The 21,616-nt window shown below is 51.8% G+C and overlaps 1 long non-coding RNA gene across 1 annotated transcript; it reads right to left on the reverse strand.

Annotated features, from left to right (window-relative positions):
* Window positions 1-18,770: 18,770 nt before the first annotated feature.
* LOC121046254 lies at window positions 18,771-21,056 on the reverse strand. Its single transcript, XR_005798072.2, has 3 exons — window positions 20,944-21,056; window positions 20,608-20,853; window positions 18,771-18,843 (listed from the first exon to the last, which is right to left on the reverse strand). It is a non-coding gene; the product is annotated as an uncharacterized LOC121046254 (long non-coding RNA).
* Window positions 21,057-21,616: the final 560 nt, after the last annotated feature.

Here is a 21,616-nt window from a genome sequence, read left to right on the forward strand (position 1 = left end):
ACTCTCATTGGTCGTCGCACGCTTATCAAAAGGATCTCGGGCCAATGGCGTTGGACGACATTCCGTCGCGCAGTGATCCCGAGGTAGCCGCATCGGCCGAACCTCTTTGTCATTCGAGCTTCGATCATGGCGGAGTTCTCTACGCTCGAGGACCTGACGCCGTTAGAGGTTGAAGTTCTTCGGCGGACAGCCGACCTGGGGATGATTTCCTATGACGCCACTCCGACGTGCGATGTGGACGATAGCAGCGCTTCGGAGTCATGTTCGGGTTCCGAGGACGACGGAACGCAGACCTTTTCGGGCGTTCTTCGATTTGCGGTTGGGGCAAGTCGTAACCAAACCAACGTTTGACATCGCAGCGTTACCTCTGGTACGTGATGTCAAACGATGTCGCCACGTTGACTTTCGCCTCGGGAGAACGGGGGGAAGGCTGGTTCAGACATGTGCAACGAGCGCGTACCTACGACTGCGTCCGTTGCAACCGGAACGACCGCACTGCGCCGCGCGTACACACACCTGTAACCACTACAACAAACGCAGCGGGTCGTCAGCACGGCGACCGCTTCTGTACGCCGCCGTCAGCTGTGTCAGAGGCCCCTCTAAAAAAGGGGACGCACTGCTACTCAATGCCGTAACAGAATATAGACAGACAGTTTTCTAGTCTAAAGCTTTATTATTTTTTTCTTGATAGGCTTGCAGGGTACAGCGAATGAAAAAAATAAAAAGATGCAGCGCCGTCTTGGACGATCACGACTCTAATACACGACATTGCAATAGTACAAATATCGCCACACGCCTTTTCTACGATTATAAAAGACAATGTAATCTTAGCAGCGATATAGCAACGTAGAAATGTGATTTCGTGATCAGATAGACGTTGCGAGCGTTCAGGATTGCTAACACTAATCACTTTTCTCCGGTGATGAAAACGCGTGAAAATTCGTATGCTTTATACGGTACGCGCCAGTAATACCTTGAACTTGAGCACACGCATGAAATGCGCCAAATCAAAAATCCGGGCGATGTTCGAGGACACAAATGCTTAGGAAGCACCACTGTAGTCGAAGTAAACAAACACGACGGCACGGGCGTTTCTGCTATCTTGAGAGTGCCGCCACGACATCGCCGCACGGGTAGGTGGATGTTCCCTTCTAGTAGGTGCTGGGCTATCATAGCGAAACACGACGAAAATTCACAGTCAAGGATAGCGCTTTTACGCGGAACGATGAGCTTTCACCAGGCCGTCCATTCCGACGATCACCACCGACGCCACGTTTGCGGATAGAAGGAGCCGGCCGGCCCGCGACCGGCACGACCGGCCTGCAACGCGCGGAGATACGTGCGCTTCCGCGCATCCCTGGGGAACGGGAAATTCACCCCCCGCGGAGGAAGGCAAATAGAAAACGTAGTCCCTTGTTTGTGAAACGATAATTGCGCTATCGCGTATTTTAAACTAGAAATATTTTACGTCTTGTGAAATTATCATGCACAACATATTTAAATGAACGGAAAATTGTTTTTTTAGCGAAACTTTAAAAAGACCGCCAAAATTTTCAAACATACGATAATTTCATTGGTTCTCGCAAGTACAGAAAAGAGTCCGCGCGTATTTTATTCCTTCGTGATTAATAGGCGTTTCTGCCTTCTAAAACTAAAGATACTCCTTCACTGACACTTCCTTAACACCATCGCACCAAAAAGTAGCTTCTCCAAAAACCGCTTGAGTGTCCCTTTAAGACTCTATACGGAGCGCAAGTTCGTCTGCTTCTTTTGACGTCAGAATGACGTCAAGCTCTGATTGGTTCTGATGGAAAGACAGAGGGAAGACGTCGAGGCAGCTTGCTTTGATGTCGACCCACTATCTTTCAATCTGAGCCAATCATAGCTCGGCGTCTTTCTGACGTCACCACAACCCCTGCAAGAAAAGCAGACGAACTTGAGCTCCGCGTAGGCTGGTGCAATGGAAGCACCTTCGGATACAGCTATTAGTGTGGATGCTTTGAAGTGTGCCCACGATGAAATCGTCACATATCGCATATAGATGACCCTATATAGGTATATACCATATATGGCAAATTCGCACGTTTACACCATAGCGTCTGGCAGTCGAGGAGGATATGTCATCATACGACTCTCTGTGGTTGTTTTCAGTGATCCAATCGCTCCAAGCCTAGAACGATATTTTTTTTTTCTTCTATTGCGTCTATGCGTAAAGAGCGTAATTGAAACGAGTGTCTGTCATGCTTCCCTAATACATCACACGAGAGACAATCTGCACATATTCTCTGCGGAATTTTTCTTCCTCGTACGACGGCCGTGTCGTATTGTCCGCACAGAAACCTCTCCGCTTATATACATATTTGTGACGCAATTGGGCTTCGAATATGTATGCCTGCCGCTCACGCCGCTTTTTTTTTTTTTTTTTTCGTGGTGTATGACTAGTGTGTTTCCTCGGATTTAAAAGGACAAAAAATTATGTTTCTGTCGGCCTTTAGTACCGAAAACCAAATAATAGGCCATCGAGGACGTCACACGACAGAGCTGTGGATCTTACAGGTGGCAGCAAAGGCCGCCTGTAATTCCATTTCCAAGTCCAAACGTGCAGAACATTTTGGTTGCATTGACGTTTTTACCACTATTTTTATCAAACGAGCAAACGAAGCCGCTAGAAACAGCCAAGTTCCGGAGCAGTGCCTGCAGCAGCACTACGTAGACTGGGCTAAGATGGCAGTCTCTGGATGGCTGAACCCACCGTCGCGATATCACGCGGACCGATGTGTCGACGTTGACCACGTTATGGAAATTGCGGAAACTGCGCCCAAGACAGCTAGACAGGTTTTGCTGCCGTGTGCCTGGGTGCCTTCTGTGCTGTGTTCGGTTCTGTTTTCGGATGCCGAGTGCCAACCGGCAGTCGACGTGCTTCTGTATTACTGCGTGTCAGCAACATAGCAGCCACATCGCGATGGCAGTGTTGTGTGCTGTGAACAGAAGACTGGAATTATCACCGATGTGACCGTGTGCTCGCGTATCAGTGGTGTAACAACAAGATGAGCTGTCAGGCATTGATGCCGCTTGTCGGGTCGTGATCGGAGGGGGTGAGGTGTGGCAGTTTGACATTTCGCTTTACATAAGAGAGTTTAAGACCGATTGGGTAGATTACGATCCAATCGATTGACCTGCGGATAGTCATGTTGTAACGCTGGTCTGAACCGTAGCTTCTATTATACAGTGGCCAATTTGACTGTCGTCTGCGATGCCCTGTTGTCTCCTCCCGAGAGCGATTGCGCTGTGGGGGAAAAGACTGAACTGTATAAAAATATGACGGAAAGTACGTATATTTAAAGTTTGGAATTTTAGCGTTAAAGGATAATGGTAGGTAAAATCGACAAAAAAAAAAACTATCCCTCATTTTTCTTTTTAAATATCCTACGGTTCCTGGAAAAACTGCCCTCCAAGTTGCGCGCTGGGATGAGCGCTCGAAATTTTCGAGCTCGCCACGCCGCAGCTCCGAAAACTTGACACCTGCCGCAAGTCGCGGCTTTCAGAGCATTCAGTTGATCGAAAAGCGATATCTCTGCCCGTGAATCTTCACTTCCACCTGAGTGAATACCCCCTCTACACAGATTAATTTAAGACAACAATTGCAGCCGCACGCGAACAGCACAAACATAAAAAAAAAACTATACAATACAAATACTGACTGCGTTGTGCCGTGCGCGGAAAGCAAACACATCGCTTTGAACCGCATCGTAGCGACTAGATTTATTGGCTTTCAAATAATTACTGCATAAGCGTTTACTTTTTAGAGATTCATCTCCTGAGCCATTCAAAATATTCTCAGAGGTATGACATTGCTGAAAAAAATAAACATGCTGGTAATATTTTTATTGCTTAGGTGGTAACCCAGAAAATCCGTACTTTCAAAACGACCAGCATAAAAAAAAAGGCGGGAACGCAGAGCAGGGATGTAGCGATTGGGCTAGCGTGCTGTTCTATTGATGTTTGTATGTACCGTGTATGTGTGCGCGCTGGTATACGTAATGCATCTAGATGTTTATAGACCATTCCATTAAGCGCTCTCAGGGCGGCGCCTTTTTGCTAGACCGCAGCGCCCTCTCCACACATCCGGGAAGTTCAGCAGGTTCGACGGGGTAAAACGAGAGAGAGGGCACACGCCCGATTTTGCAAGCAGACGACAAACCGGGAGGTTGCCGTTCTTCATCTTTGGGCTCTACCGGCGGGCTGTCCCGAACAACTCTCGCTCGCGGCTGCCATTGTGAAGTGATTCGCGTTCTTAGAATATTTATGGCTACTCCAAAATCAGCTTCTTTCTCTCTGTTGTTTTATTTCAGTAAATGATCAACTAGCATATCTTTGTTCCGTTGCTTCAATAGCAGTGGAGTCAGCCGGCAACTCAACCACTGTGTCTATTCCGCCAGGGGAGCACGTTTTTATTTATTATTCCAGACTTCCACTCATTGTCGCTAAAGGCCTACACCGGTACAAGCTTCGTATAGTAAAATAGCCACAGCAACCGGATTTACTTTTCGGGGGAGCGACCGGCCACTCTGACGCAGTATTTATTTTCTTTTTTATTCGCACACAGGTAACATTGCAATTAGACTCGGGTAGTTTTTTTATCGAGCATAGCATTACATGATAACTTGCATGTCAAAATCCGCGCATCTGCGCTTGAAATTTCTAAAAAGACGTATTTTAAACTCAGTTTAAATCCCAGCCGGATGTTGGGTACAGCCCACTTGGCGGAACAGACGACACCCGGGGCGAAAAGGGGAGCGTATTTTTTCTCTCTCCGAGGTCCCGAAGGTATAATGGTGGCGTTAAAAAATAAAAATATTTTTGTAGAAGATGAATTGGGCGGTACCTAGCGCCACCTAACCTAGCTGCTCGCAATTATTTTGCTTGACCCTGCCATCTGGTGGCAAGCGATTTAACCCTTCACGCTTCGCGATAATTTCTGGTTACCCTGAAACAGCTGCTTCGAGTTTGCTCTTTTGAGAGCGGCTTTTGGCTTCGCGAATGGTTTACCACTCTTCCGTGATGTGCGGTTGACGAAGGAATTGCGGCTGGGGGAATAGCAAAGGTAAGGCGTAGAGTGCGCGAAGTAACCGCTTGTCGGTTGTCTTCGTTCAACATCGCAGTGCTGACGACAAAAAGACTGGGGGGCTATGTTGAAAAAAAAAAGTAAGGGCGCAAACGAGCTGGTGTACATTGCACATGGTTGAAAAAAACCCGAGACTGCGGGTAAACGACACAACATTAAAAAAGTCTCTAGAGACTTTTTAGTGTTGTGTCGTTTACCCGCAGTCTCGGGGTTTTTTCAACCATGGGTTATGTTGCACGCTTTGGACTCCCAGGAGACTAGGGAGAAGGAAGTGACGTCAACAACGCTCTTTGGATGTGGATTGGTGGAGTCGCTAATGACGCGTTGCGTGGTGCTGCTATGATACGTTCATTCACACCTTCGTCGCTTCCTTCTCCCTAGTCTCCAGGGAGTCCAAAACGTGCAACGTTGTCCCTCTGGGTGACTGTTTTCGAAACGCATGTTTCTTTACCTGCGGCGCGAAGCTGGCTTCGGAAATAAATACAGTTCGCGAAAAGCTCGTGTTACGCTTTTATTTGCTGCTTCTCTCGCTCCGTACAATAGACGTAGCCTTATTCAGCTTGATTCTGGGCCGCCATAATGAGATGCAGGCGACGGAGGAACTTTGCTACCTTGTAACTTTACCTTAAACTTAAAAATTAAGCATGCACTGTGGCGTTACGGAATGCAAGCATGACAACTTGCATTGGGGAATGCCCCAGTGCAGACTTCATTTCTAGATATTGTGGTTCTCCTTAGGGCCACTGCCTTTGGGAGTACCACGTTCGCGGCGAGACGCTCTACCACGAAGCGGGTTCGTACTCGCGTGGCATGCTGCTCGTTGAGCGCAAACAGACACCAGTCACGTTGGTAACGGTGATAAACTGTTTATTTACAATGAAACAAATAACAAGAACACAGCGGCTATAAGCTGGTGAACGCCGTCGGTGTGGAGATCGCCCACGGCCGAACGGTCGTTCACGAAGACAAAGGACGGGGTAAACGCTCACCGGTGCGCCGGACGGTTCCCCGTTGTCGCCGCCGCCGAATCCCAGGAAGCTAGAGAGCAGCGATACTGCTGTCCGCTGGTTTTAAGATCACGGCGGGGGCGAAGTGGCCAATCAAGGTGTGTTGTTGTCTGTTATCGCTTGCCTATGTTGTTATCGCTGGCCCGTCCGCCCAGCGTCATGAGCACGTGATGTTCCCGGCAGTGTATATTATCGGCCCGATCAATAAACGGGGGCTTCGAGAGACGATCGACGGCTCGTTTCGAGCGGGTTACGAAGTTCGGGCGGTCTTTTCTTTCCGTTTTGCAGAAGAGTTTTCGTGTACAGTGTTGCGTCGTCAAGCGTCGTCAAGCGCATCACCGGGGCGGTTTTTCTTCGTACCGGAGCTAGCAGATTGTCTGACGACGGACAATCCCTGCACCACTGAGCGGCGGGACCGGCTGACAAGCATGGCGGCCACTTCGGGGGGCGCCCGTTCAAGCCCCAGCCCCATGGATGAGGACCAAGGCCCACCGGCTACACCAGGTCGGCTATATCGGAAAAGGGACCGCGACTTGAGCCCCACTTCGGCATCGAATGCGTCAGTAGCATCCTTTTCCTCCGAGGCTGAGTCTGCACTGGAAGACGGGACGAACGTACATGCCAGCAACAAGGGCGAAGGGGACGACGGCTTCACCCTCGTAGGTCCGAAGAAAAGTCGACGGGGCTCGACCAACAGCGGCGACACAGTAGTCTCCAAGGAATCGCGACTGGCTGCCAGGAACACTGAAGCCCGGCTCACAGTACTGTTCTGGCCTACAGAGAAAGCAAACGTCCGGAAGCTCAACAGGGTAGAACTAAACGCTCACTTCGACGTCATCGCTCCTCGCCAAGTGAAGGAGATACGGGTCAACGGCCGAAAGAACGTGATAGCGGTCGACGTTCACATGAAAGAGGCTGTGCCTAAACTTCTACTCGTCAGGAAGCTCGGCGGCATACCGGTTGAGGCCCGCGTACCATGGACGACACATCATATCGCAGGAGTTGTTCGAGACGTAGATCAAGGCTTGTCTGAGGAAGACATCTACAACAGCATGCGGGCCCCAGTTAACATCCTCGGCGTGCGGCGCCTGGGGAAGTCGACGACTGTCAGGGTCACCTTCGAAGGCAAGGACCTTCCGCAATATGTCCACATGGGATACGTGCGTCACCCGGTTGCACTCTTCGTGGCTCGTCCTCTGCAGTGTTTCCGGTGCAATAGGATGGGCCACATCGCCGCGGTCTGTGAGAGAGAACGAACGTGCGCGAAATGTACAGGAAATCACGAAACATCGACGTGCGAAAGCGAGACCGTTCGATGCGTCAACTGTCGACGGGACCACGCCGCCACTTCGTCGGAGTGTCCAGTCCTGAGGAAAGAGAGGAAAGTGTGCAAGCAGCGCGCCAGGTCGGCCTCCACCCACGCGGAAGCAAGAGCAGCGGTACGAAAGCAAAACACGGACAAGGTAGCCAGCCGGCGTGGCACACATCCTACAGCAACCTCAGGAGATGCGAGTGCAAAGGGACGGGCAAGACTGCCAGAAGACGATTTCCCGCCGCTAGTAGCGCGACAATCTGGGGCGAAGCAGATGGCGGGGCACAAAGACGCAACCCGCTCTGAACCAACGGAAAGTAACCGAGCACGCGAACCAGAAGGCACTGCGCAGGTGGAGAGGCGCCGGTCTTTTGCCCATGTGGCACGAGATGGACGCCACAAGACCCAATCGACGGGAGAGGCTACAGACGCCGCCCTACTAAGAATGGTTTCACGGCTCTTCAGGGCGGTGCGACAACTGGCACAAGCACGACGCCACACACCAGAAGCGAAATTCGCACTCGAGGTACTAGATGCTGTCGGGGAGAGTCTCGAAGGAATCATCACACAGAATGCTTAAGCCGGGTATCGTGAGTCCACAGAAGCAAGATAACTCGACAAGCACCCCAACTTTGAAGGAAGGGCGACAGCCGAGCCATAGGACGGGGGGACGGGACGTCCCAACCGTGCTACAGTGGAATTGCCGTGGACTTACGGCCAGACACAGCGAACTAACCCTGCATCTGCAACGCTACCCAAGCCCAGTGCTGGCACTCGTAGAAGCCGGCCTTCCGGGAAAGCGGACACTACCTGGGTACGTGAAGCTTACTACGCAATCCATCCCCAGTTTTCCCCATGGAAGTGCGGCGCTTTTTATACGGCAAGGAGTGCCCTACTTTCAAGTGGACACCAGTCAGTTGTGTACCCTGTCGGCGGAGTTTGTGGCCGCAAGAGTCAGCATCGGCAAAAAAACTTTCCATGTGCTCGTGGGTTACGTTCGGCCGGATGGCACGGAGTGGCCGACAGATGATCTTCTGACATGGTGCAAGAACATCGACGGGGACCTGCTTCTGTGTGGTGACCTCAATGCGCACAGTGAAGCATGGGGCAGTCGGAAAACGGACAAACGGGGGGACGCAGTCACGAAAATGCTGGAGGAGCTGCACTTGGTCGTGGCAAACGACGGAGGGCCCACCTTTTTCAGGCCTCCCAGCACCTATAGCGCCATCGATGTCACGGCGCATACACCAACACTCGAGCTGGCATGGGCAACTGCCCCGGACACCAGAGGGAGCGATCATTTCCCTATCCACATCACAGTCAAGGGGTGCCAGACGGCCAGGAAGGTTGTGCGGTCGTGCACAAACTGGGACGTTTTCCGTGCAGCTTTGAACACAAGCCGTGCAGACATTGCGACAGCCATCGTTCAGGCTCTGCAGGAGGCAACACACACGACGAGCATCTCTGAATGGCTGCCAAACCCCGACCTCACCTTCCTAAACCTGCAGGCGGCGCGAACAAGGGCCCAACGAAAGTATCGACGCACGAAGAACCCGGAGGACAAGACCCAATTTAACAGAGTGTCGGCAAAGTTACGAAGACACGCCAAGGCGCTGGTGAGAGCTCGATGGAAGCTGATGTGCAGGAACATCAACGCTCACTCATCGCTGCCCCAACTCTGGAGAGTCCTAGGTGCAATGACTGGGAGCTGCAAAACAAGGCATGCGCTGCAGGTGTTAGCACTTTCAGCCAACATAACAGAGCAGCTGGCAGCAGAAAGATTATGTGCTCTATACGCCCCTGCCGAAGCGCCAGAAAAACCGGGAACTCCAAATCTATCCCCGGGGCCCCTAGACGCACCCTTTACCGTCCAGGAACTTGAGAGTGCTCTCCGCAGATGCCGAAAAAAGAGTGCAGCGGGACCCGATGGAATCCCATACCAGGCACTCACGAACCTTCCGGATGACGCACAAGAAGCCCTCGTCGCCTGGTTCAACACCATATGGGACTCTGGCGACGTACCCGACGGGTGGAAACTGGCAACCGTAGTGCCCCTACTCAAGGCAGGAAAGCCCCCCGGCAAGGCGGAGTCCTACCGCCCGGTGTCGCTAACGTCATGCGTAAGCAAAGTGTTCGAGAGAATGGTGCAAGCACGCCTTCGCTGGTACCTGGATGCACACTGTCTCCTCCCCGAGTGTATGACTGGTTTCAGGAGAGGTCTGTCAGCCCAGGACAGTATATTGGACCTTACGAGTGACCTGGAAGATAACAAGAATAAGCGAAGAAACACGGTGGCAGTTTTCCTCGACGTGGAGCGGGCTTACGACGGCGTCCCGCTTGCCGCCATCCTCTGCAGACTGACCGAGGCGGGGATCACAGGCAAAATCCAAGCCTTCCTGGCGAACTTCCTGACGGGGCGAAAAATACAAGTTTGCTCTGGACGGACAGTATCGTCACCAAGGGTGCTCCACAGAGGGTTGCCTCAGGGAAGTGTGCTGAGTCCGGTGATCTTTAACATCGTGATGGCCCAGCTACCGTGCTCCATCCCACCAACGCCCCTGCCGGTGCATGTATCGCTGTACGCAGACGACGTATGTCTCTGGGTATCGGGCATTTACACCACGCAGATCCATCGGAGCATACAGGACGCCATCCACGCTGTGGACAAATTTCTGACCAATTCAGGGCTGAACCTCTCCAGAGATAAGACAGCCTGGATGTCCATACGGGGGAACGGACGCCACTTTCGCCCACCAGACATCAAGTTGGCAGGAGAAAGAATCACACGCGTAACAAGGCAGCGGTTCTTAGGAATCATCCTCACAGACAGACTGCGATGGGCACAAGCCGCGGAGGCGACCATCACAACCTGCAGGCCGGCCACGAATGCTGTCCGCCGCATGACTGGGGCCACATGGGGCTGTACAGAACGAACCATCCTGGCCGCCCAGACAGCGCTCGTCACGTCAAGGATACTGTACAGGCTGCCCTACATGTCCCCATCCCCGACGGACCTGGAGAGGTTGGAACAACTGCACCGCCAGGGCCTTCGCACGGCGTTGGGGATCCCGAAGGCTGCCAAGAACACCCTGGTCCTCCAAGAAGCGGGGTTAGAGTCGCTCGAGAGGCAGTCTTGGGAACGAAGCCTCTTCCAACTGGCACGACTGTCGACAACCCACCCAGGTAGATGGTTCCTGCGTAGAATTCAGGGCCGGACGACAGCGTCATGGAGCAAGGTGGTGGAAGTTTTCTTTCGAGTCGCGGACCCCCTAACGATGCCACAGAGCGAGTCAAGGGCACCACCATGGGAAGTGCCGAAGATAACTAGTGAGGTGCGGATTAAGTACCTGCGCTCCAAACAAGACAAGCCACCCCTTGTCATCAAGGAAATAGTGGAGGCCCACCTCGAAGAACGTCACAGCGGAAAGCTGCAGATATACACTGACGGGTCGGTAAACCACTCACGAACCTCCAGCACGGCGGCTTATCACATACCGAAACTAAGTCTGGAGTGGAGTGGCAGACTCCACAAACCCACGTCGTCAACAACGGCCGAGCTGGTGGCCATGGAAAAAGCTCTCCTAGAGGCCGCCAAGTTACCGCCCCAACCGATGGTCCTTCTCACGGACTCCCGGTGCGCCATCCAGAAGATAGCAAATGCCGAGACCGGAGACCCTGCAACGGCCGCTGCAAGGAAGGCCCTGGCTATCTTGGAAGCGCATGGCTCTTCAGTCTGTTTCCAATGGATCCCAGGGCACGTCGGCATCCAGGGAAATGAACGCGCGGATGACCTCGCCGCGGAAGCACATCAGTTTCCCCCCCAGGTCCCCACACCTGCACACCCGCAACAGGCAGCTCTCGATGTCCGCTGGCATCTCCTGCGGGAGAAGCCGGAGAAATCTTTACCCAAAGGCACCTTGACCGGTCTCTCCCGGGCAGCGGAGACACTGGTGCGACGACTACGGACAAATACGGCATACACAAACGAATTCCTTGCTAAAATGGGAAAACGGCAGAGCTCAAGCTGTCTTCAATGCAGGGCAGAAGAGACGATCCACCACATCCTCTGCGTCTGCCCGGCATACGAGACCCAACGGGAAGCGCTGCGTCAACGGGTTAAGGAGGGCACCCAGATGACAACAGACAGCCTGCTCTTTCCCGACGGGCCCAGGCGAAAGTGCCGGAGGATTTTCAAGGCATTGTTGGCGTTCCTACGACACACAGAACTGACTGAGCGCCTGTAGCCAAAGTAGGCCCAGGCTCATGTATTTTTCTTAATGCATTACCCTCGTTTTTTTTTTATTTTTTTTTTTGTTGTTTTTTTTTAGCTCTATTGGAGCTCGTCACCTGCCCAGGCCAGCACATCAGAGCTAGGCTAACCCAGGAGACGTTAAACCCAACAAACCACCACCACCACCACCAAACGGGGGCTTTTTGGTTCCTTCATGACCTAGAGCGCAGTTCGTCGTCTGACTTCTTTCCGGCACGCATACGCCTAGTATGCGGTATCGCTACATGGTGTCAGAAGTGGGCGGTGGTCATCTATCGCGCTGAGGCCGCAGACGGCAGCATTCCTGGAAAATGGAAAACAAGCCCGCAACAGTAATCCCGGCCCTCCAGCAACCGCCACCGCTGGACTTTGACAAGACGTCAGAGTGGCCGGCGTGGATCGACCACTTCGATGACTACCGCTTCGCAACAGCGCTCAACGAACGCTCGGAAGAGGCCCAGGTACGCACGCTACTTTACACAATGGGTCGCCAAGCCCGCGAAATCTTTGCTACCTTTGGGCTGACCGACGAAGAAGCAAAAAAGTACGATGTTGTCAAGCAGAAGTTCGACAGTCACTTCGTCAAAGAGCGGAACATCGTTTACGAAAGTGCGTGCTTTCACAGACGCCAGCAACGGCCAGAAGAATCGGTGGATCAGTTCGCAACTGCACTTCACGTTCTTGCAGACCGCTGCGACTTCGCGGATATGAAGGAACGGCTCATCAGGGACAAGTTTGTCGTCGGGCTTCGTGACGCAAAACTCTCCGAGGCCCTGCAGATGGATTCGCAGCTGACATTGGCTACAGCACTGGCCAAGGCGCGTCTCAAAGAAACCGTGCGACAGCAGCAGCAGAGCCTCCGACCGGAAGGTCTACACTCCGGGAGTTCGCCGGAACTTCAGGACCGGGGCGCCAACGTGGATGCCGTGGACCACAAGAGACGTCCACAACGCAACAGGGGGCGGTGCCTGTACTGCGATGGCGACGCCCACCCGAGGTCGGCGTGCCCGGCCAAAACTTCCAAGTGCCACAACTGCGGCAACAAAGGACACTTTGCGAAAGCATGCCTCAAGAAAGTTGAGTCAGCGCAAAGAAAGGTACGCGTCTCGGCTGTCCAACACGACACCGGGGAAGCTTTCATTAGCGCGATTGACGCGGACCGGAAAGCGCGCTATGTGCAGGTTCGGATAAACTCGGTGCCCATCCTCGCTAAGATTGATTCGGGCGCGGAAGTGTCAGTTTTACCGTCTACTTTTCCAGGATTGCCCACCCACCTTGATAAGGCAGACGAGGTACTACAGGGGGCTGGCGGCAACAAGCTTAATGTATTAGGCAAATTTGTAGCCGAGATTGCGTGGAAAGAAAAAACTGCCCGTCAAACGTGCTACGTAGTTAGCCCTCTCCGCGACGTACTTCTCGGGCTGCCAGCCTTGGAAGCACTAGGTGTCGTTAAATTTGCCGACTCACTTACTGCAGATAAAGAGCGGTACGAGACACTTTTTCCGCACATGGGTCGTAGCCTAGGAACTATCCCAGGAGAATACACTATCAGGCTACAACCTGGTGCAATTCCCTATGCCATAACCGCTCCGCGGCGAGTGCCGATTCCGCTCATGGAAAGATTAAAACACGAGATTGAGAGACTCGTGCGCATGGAAATAATTAGAAAAGTAGACGGCCCCACAGACTGGTGCGCGGGAATCGTGCTGGTCACGAAACGGTCGGGGGAACTAAGAGTATGCGTAGACCTCACGAAGCTAAATAAGTGCGTTGTTCGCGAGCGCTTCACGCTACCTACGGTCGACCAAGCTTTAAGCTCTCTGGCAGGGGCGAAATGGTTTTCGAAGCTTGACGCTTTTTCGGGCTTCCACCAAGTTCGTCTAAGTAAGGACTCCCAGGAACTGACTACGTTCTTGACTCCATTCGGAAGGTACTGTTTTACCAGACTACCTTTCGGAATTACGTCCGCTCCGGAGTATTTCCAGAAAAGAATGTCCGAAATCCTATGTGGTCTGCCAGGAGTCGTCAACGTCATGGACGACGTTTTAGTGTTTGGCGAAACGAAAACCCAGCATGATGAGCGTCTAGCTGAGGTTATGTCGCGCCTAGCTAGCGCAAACGTGACTCTGAACAAAGAAAAGTGTCTGTTTGGGGTTAATAAAGTGCGATTCTTGGGCCATATTCTGAATGAGAATGGCATTGAGCCTGATCCAGCGAAAGTCAGCGCGATTAAGAATCTAAACGCACCGAAAAATGTGACCGAACTAAGAAGCTTGCTCGGCATGGCCAATCATCTAGGTCGCTTCTTGCCTCATCTTGCGCAAATTACGGCCCCGATGCGTGCTCTTTTGCACAAAGATAGCGAATGGGTCTGGGGGTGTGACCAAGAAAAAGCACTGAACGAGCTGAAAGGGCTCATTTGTTCTGCGCAATGTATGGCCATGTACGATGCAACGCTTCCAACTGTACTTTCAGCTGACGCATCCTCTTTCGGGCTGGGAGCTGTCCTTTATCAAGCGCAGAAAGACGGTCACCGCAGGCCGATAGCTTTCGCATCTCGTTCCCTCACGAACACGGAGCGAAGATACTCCCAGATAGAAAAAGAAGCGCTAGCACTGACGTGGGCGGCTGAAAGGTTCGATGAATACATACGTGGCCTAAATGTTATTTTCGAAACGGATCACAAGCCTTTAGTGTCGTTGCTGGGTCAGATGGCCATTGATGATATGCCACCCCGAATTCAACGGTTCCGGCTACGACTAATGCGCTATCTTTACAGTGTCCAGTATGTTCCCGGAAAATCGCTAGTCACGGCCGACACTCTTTCGCGGTCCCCTGTCAAATGCGGCGACTCCGAAAAGGGGTTGTGTGTGTCGGAGGTCACAGCATATTCTAAGGCGTGTTTGCTTGGCTTGGAAACGGGGGACAATTTTTTGTCTAGAGTGAGAGAATGTCAAATTAAGGATGACATTTGTAAACACCTCATCAGACTGTGTAAAACCGGTTGGCCGAAGAAACCAAATGTTCCTTCATTTCTCACGCCATACTGGCAAGATAGAGCATGCCTTAGCGTGGTTGATGGTCTCTTGTTGAAAGGAACAAGGCTCGTAATCCCACTTCTGACACCATGTAGCGATACCGCATACTAGGCGTATGCGTGCCGGAAAGAAGTCAGACGACGAACTGCGCTCTAGGTCATGAAGGAACCAAAAAGCCCCCGTTTATTGATCGGGCCGATAATATACACTGCCGGGAACATCACGTGCTCATGACGCTGGGCGGACGGGCCAGCGATAACAACATAGGCAATGCCTATGTTGTTCGCTCATGCATAGGCATGAGCGAATGGTCCAGACGGTTAAGCATCTCGTTTTAAAGTCCAAAGACCCTTACCTGGCACTGTTGGCTTACAGGGCAACGCCCGGCATTCTTGGGGTCAGCCCTGCTGAAATACTTATGGGTAGGCGACTGAGGACCAGGGTCCCAATGCTGCCACGTCATCGAAAGCCGGGAGAAAGCCGCCCGAAAGAAGTAGTGGCCAGGGACCAGAAGGTTAGGAGGCAGCAGTGCCGCTACTACAACAGACGCCATCGGGCCAGACGGCTTCCCGAGCTGGAAGCAGGTGACCCGGTCTGGGTGACAGACATGCAGTCCAAGGCCACAGTCCTTGCACCGGCGCCGAAACCGCGGTCGTATGTGGTGCGGACAGACGACGGCGTTGATCTCCGCCGAAACAGGAGAATGCTTAACCGTCTCCCAAAAGAATGTGAAAACGCGGAGGCATACGAGTTTCCGGACAATAAACAGCAGTCGAGTACTGCACAGTTGGGTCATAGCACAGACGACTCTGCGACTACGACTCTGCGGCTACAGCAACCAAGTACTGCACAATTTGCACATAGCACGGACGACTTTGCGGCTACAGATTCGGCGCCTCCATCTTGCGCGGTAGCCAATGGTGACCCTACTCTCACTGTAACGCGGTTTGGAAGAGTAGTTAAGAAACCCATAAGGCTGGGTATTGATGACTATGTTTTGTTTTGAAGTTTGGGGGCAACGTATATTCTTTGTCTTGTATGTGCGACGTTTTTTTTGTTCTCGAAAAAAGAGAGATGTGTTGTTGTCTGTTATCGCTTGCCTATGTTGTTATCGCTGGCCCGTCCGCCCAGCGTCATGAGCACGTGATGTTCCCGGCAGTGTATATTATCGGCCCGATCAATAAACGGGGGCTTTTTGGTTCCTTCATGACCTAGAGCGCAGTTCGTCGTCTGACTTCTTTCCGGCACGCATACGCCTAGTATGCGGTATCGCTACACAAGGAGCGACACGTCGATCTCCTTTGTGCGGGGGTTCGTTACGGAAATCGCCCCAAAGGGGGAGAGGAGGAAGCCACTCACAGTGGTAAGCAGCGCCACCTCTCGCTACGCCAGCGCGGCCGCCACGGCGCGCCAAAACGCTGACGCGACAGAATGTTGAGGGATCACAATCCCCACAGTATAAACGGATGACTATAGCTGCCGTGGCGCCCGTTAGCAGACGAAATGTTTTGGTCCGACATAACACAACGTGAACAATCATTCACAATCATTCAAGTTAAAGATAACGAAGACCACACCACCTACCTTTCCGGCCGTTTGAGCACTTTTTTTTTTTTTCTATCTATAGCTTTGCAGGTTTTGAAATTCCGACCTGCAAAAATTACGCCGGCAGTAAACACGAGCCGCCTCGGTGTTGCACGCTGCAGAATGTTTTACATGTTTACTAGAAGATGGCGCTACCGGTCAAACGCAATCATCATCAGCGTTTACACGGTTGTGTCAGTTTTACAATTCGCTAAAATACATTATATTCACGTACGGTTTGACAGGACGGACCATCGCTGCACCGTCACGATTTCGGAACCGTGTGCTTTAAAAACGGCTCGCTAAACGTCTAAAACCCCCTAATAGGAACTTTCTGCAAACCGTTACCCTGTTCCGCGGACCAACCTGCAGTCACGGTATCACACGGGTGCGCTCTTAAAAGCATGCTTCAAAGGCTCTGGCAGTGCGGTACGTGGAACACGGTTAACGGTTTGCTAAAATTCCCCATTTTCTCAATTCGGTACTCGGTCTACAGTTTAAAGGAATCCTGAAATCCAGGCGAGCCAAGGAAGGTCTTACACCACCTTGTACACAGTCCGACACAGCTAGAACATGACATCTATACCTTCCATATTGCCGCTGTATATTCACGAGCACTAAATCTTCCCTTTTTGGTTAATGCTTACAATGAGAATATTCCAAAATGATAGTATTTTTAAGACTGCCTCTCAGGTTTGCAAGAGAAATAGGTCAAATCGACAATCACTTTTTCACGTTAACTGCTTCGCACTCTCACTCTGTGACATGCAACACGCATAAAGAAGCTTGTTCGGCGGCACATAACACGACGTCTTCCAGTCGAACGTGTTGAAAAGTAAGCATCGCTCAAAAACGAACACTAAGAAAGGGAACACAGAGACACACAAAACACACGTACACGTACGCTCGCGCGAGCGCACACGCACACGCGTACACACATACACCTCCCCCGACAATTGCCTTCCTTTAATCTTTGCTTTTGAGCGCTGTTTTGATTTTCACCACGTTTTTAACGGACCCCGTATTCGTGAGCCGGGCGCCGGCGCGTTTTTGGTTGCCTGTGTCGTCGGCAAGAGCTCGCCGGGGATTGACCACACGAGTTTGCCATTAGCGTCTTTGTTTCCGAGTCTGGGACCTGGCCTCGCGCTAAAGCGTGTTGTTGCCGATTGCACTGTCCTCGTGCAATCCGCGACTGCTTTTGGAGCGCGGACTTTCCTCGGTGCGCGCTCGGCGGCAGCAACGAGCACTGTGTGTACAACGAAGACTCTTGCTTGCGGGCTTTGACCGGCGACAGCATGAGTGACGGAAAACGCGGCTGAAAAAAAAACAAACAAAAAAACAAGAAAGCCGGACCTAGCAGCTACACAAAGCCATTACCATACACAGCGGCCGACCGGCAATTTAACCGGCAGTGCATGAACAACCCGTCCTTTGCTGAGTGATTTCGTTCGTACGTGAGCAAAAGCATTTGGAAATATTTGCTCTCGGCGTCATTCGCCGAAGACCTGTATGGATCGACACAAACAATACTCCACAAACAAAAAAAATGCACGCCCCCCCCCCCTTTTTTTTTGTGGAGAGTGGGGGGGGGGGGGGGGGGGGTTGCGTACGAGTTGTAAAAAGTGGACTCAGAAGGGCGCCTATCAAAATGCGTACGCTACGGTTGTCAACAAACTATTTGACCTTTATCGGCTTGTTTGGGAAACTTGTGAAGCGAGGTCGGAGCACAGTCCTAAGCCGAGAGCTTGGTGCGAGCTAGGCTCCTCCGGACTAATCAGCCGTCTTCTTTTTATCACCTAACCCAGCTCTGCACACGAGGGTGTGGGCGAGATCGTGAACGCGTGGGGAAGGACCGACATATGGCTGGTCCAACCGACTCGTAGCTTCCACCGAAGTCTCCACTTAGGGGTGAACCAAGTATTGCGCAGTACTTTTACACTGTAGCGCTGTAGTACCTGCTGCCACTCCAAGTAGCGATCCACGAATTATGCTATAACTTTATGACGGCGATAATAACGTACTAATTTAAACTAGTTTAAGCATTCACCTGACCAAGGGTTATATGGCGAGAACAGCGACCGGTGTGCACATTTACAACAGCATCTTGTAACACCAAGCCGGATAAGACCTGATATTTGCGGCTGGGAACAATTGAAGTTTGCATAAAATTGCTTTTAATATATTAGTAGTTTGTCGTTCTTTTTTTAGATATCACTGTCTACGAAATGCGAGCCACTCAAGAAACTAACTTCTATGTTGTCATGATGTTATGCTTGTTTGTTTGTTTGTTTGCCTGCTGGCTTTTGCGACCCACCTGTGTGCGACCCGCCTGGCATACGTGCACGACGCAAGTCCGCCGCCAGACAACCGAACTCTGCCCGAAGGCCGAAGAGACAGACCAGTGGCGAAAAAAAACAAACATAAGAGACGAAGAGAGAGGAGCAATTACTGAATGTTTATTACTTGCACGGTGTCCAGGGAGGCTCGGACCAGGTCGGGGTGGGTAGCTGCGGGAGAGATGACTGCAGTCAGGTCTCAAACTCCGCAATGCGAAACATTGTCCCTGCCTTCTACACGGTTGCCGGAACCAACCAGGTCTTTCGAGTTTCGACCGCTTTGAAGTGTGGAACGCTTTTTAACACAACCCTCCGTTGGAGACCCGCGCGAGCCAAAGCGTTTACAATTGGCCAAACGCTCACTATGATGTTCATTAAAGGAGCCCTGCAAAACGTTTCTAAGGCTTTTTTTTTTTTTTTGCATTGCGTTTGTTTGCACTAGTGTGTGGGACTCTAGCAACACATTAAAAATTAAACACAGAAAAAATCTGACGTATTTTGAACGTAATAGCTAAACGTAGCTAAGAATTTTGAGCACATTTTTTGTGGCTGATGACGTCCTTGGTCTGAACCAATAGCGAACCGAAAGACAAGAGCATGCAACAACCACGCGCGATCTTTCTAATTGTTGGAATTACCACCCAAATATGAAGATGTCAGCTCCCTACCGATTTACGGGTGTTCCAAGCAAAAATTTGAGTGAGAATCACGCGCTTGAAATGACCAGAAATGGTCGCGTGCAGCTATACTATTCAGCCAGTCCTACCTCTAGAAATCTATGTCGTCATTATCCGACGCTCTAGACCAATGTCGTCGCCGAACGCTCGTGTTTGCCACTGATGGGCACGGCCTTCGAAGCGGCATTTGATTTTCTTCGTCCCTTTGCAGTGGCCCTCGGTCTTTGTCGACGCAAATAAGAGTAATTTCAGTTTATCAAATTTGACGGTGTTGGTTTTTTAATTAAAGAATGCGATAATTTCGAGCTTGTGCTGTGCCTTTTTACGCATATATATCATCTCAGATGTCAATGGAACTAGAGATACGATAGCCGAGACCACGACTCGTGACGTCACCACGGGGCAAGTCCAGGTCGGGACGACACGACGTCACGCGCTTGTCGCCTTCCACCGTGCTTGGGCTGCGCGTGCACGCTCGAAGCTCGCGAGACGCCCAAGTGTTGTCGAAAAGTGGCGGGACCACTTTCCCCCGCTAAATTTAGCGGGTAAGTGCGCACGACGCTATGACGTCACGTCAGATTATGGTAACGACTTGACTCCGTGACGCCACGTCACGTGACCACGCCGCATGAGCTCAGGTCACGTGACGTCCTCCGTCAGACTGCGTGGCCCCTCGGCCGGGATTCGAACCGGCCACCGAGGCGAACAGCTGATTTTGCCACTTCGTGATATCACCTGAAATGATCCCGTCACGTAACGCCCGGACCCGTGACGTCAAATTTCGTGAAAAAATGTTGTGAGGGAAATTATCAATGGTGTGTTCTTCCTTCCCCGAAAAAAGGATGTTTATAGTGTCGTCCATACTATAGGGTTCACTCAAAGCCCGAGCGCAGCCGACGGTATACCAAAAGTGCATCGTCACGGCGCTGGTCCGTCTTTGTACGTTCCCATCACCGCCTCAACCAATTGTGTACAAAAAAAAAAAAAAACGCAGAATCACGTCGCATTTTCTGTCCCTGATTTCTTTAGCCGGTGAGAGTAAACAGATGATAAACTCCGTGACTATGCACTTTGCTGCTGTTGATTGGCTTCATAAGATCTTCGCGTCGGCTGCGCTCTAATTTTGCGTAAAAATAGTATAAACGATCGCTTCTTAAATAACGCGTTGCACGCGTTACTTTTGCTTTAAAAACATAACGGTCAATGGTTTTTCAGTTTTTTTTTTTTTTTTTTTTTTTGTACACTAAGGCAAACTTACCGTATAGTATCTCCTGATTTAGCCGTAGAAGCCACGACCATAGAAACCGCGTCCGTAGCCTCCATAGAACCCTCGGCCGTATCCACCGTAGCCGAAGCCGCGGCCGAAGCCGTAGCCTCCGAAGCGGCGACCGTAGCCTCCGTAGCCTCCGTAGTAGCCGAACTGCGCAGCAGCCAAGCCGCACAGGGCCGCGATGAGAAGCGCGGCGATGAGAATGTTTCTGATCATGATGAACCTCGGCTCGTTCTGCAACAGGTAGTACACGGTCTAAGGTTTCGATGGAAACCTTGCGGCGCGCCTGCTGTCCACGGTGGCGAGATTATGTCGTACGCTTACCTGCGTTTCCAGACGGATGCACTGATCCCACTGTGATTGGAGGTCACCCGGCCACCTTTTTAAAGGCCCTCGCTGGTTTTCCCCGGGTCTTCGGTCGCGCACGAGTGACCCCTATCTCGAGTGGCACGCGCCAGTACCTCCTCACATGTTTTGATGGGAAGAATCGTCCTCAAGGCCGCCCAGATGTGGTGCAGGCCCGCGGGGGCAGACTCCAAGCGCGTCGACAGGCAATCAAGCACGGTCTTTTCAAGCCCAGGATATTCTTTTATTTCATCTGTAGGTCTAGGCGAGCTCGCGTATACTGCGATTGCCTCCGTTTCTGAAAGAGCTTGGCAAGACAGGAAACGTACTAGGTTGGGATGAAATTCCGTGACTTTTCCTTTCTGGAATTTCAGTTCATTTCTTAGGTATACACCGATGCTGGGTGAGTTGGCTAGAGGTTGCCGACCGGTCACCGCTGGGCGTGCCGCGGTTTGGTGGGCTTTTTGTTTCTTTTCCACTTTCTTGTCTGGACACTTATCCGAAGTGTCCGCCACCGAAGCCGCGTCCGCCGTAGCCTCCTCCGAATCCACGTCCTCCGCCGAAGCCTCCTCCAAATCCACGTCCTCCGCCATGGCCGCCTACGAATCCACGTCCACCGCCGAAGCCGCCTCCAAATCCACGTCCACCGCCG

The sequence above is a fragment of the Ixodes scapularis genome, unplaced genomic scaffold, assembly GCF_016920785.2.
Source record: "Ixodes scapularis isolate PalLabHiFi unplaced genomic scaffold, ASM1692078v2 PGA_scaffold7__128_contigs__length_106722199, whole genome shotgun sequence".
Lineage (NCBI taxonomy): Eukaryota > Metazoa > Arthropoda > Arachnida > Ixodida > Ixodidae > Ixodes > Ixodes scapularis.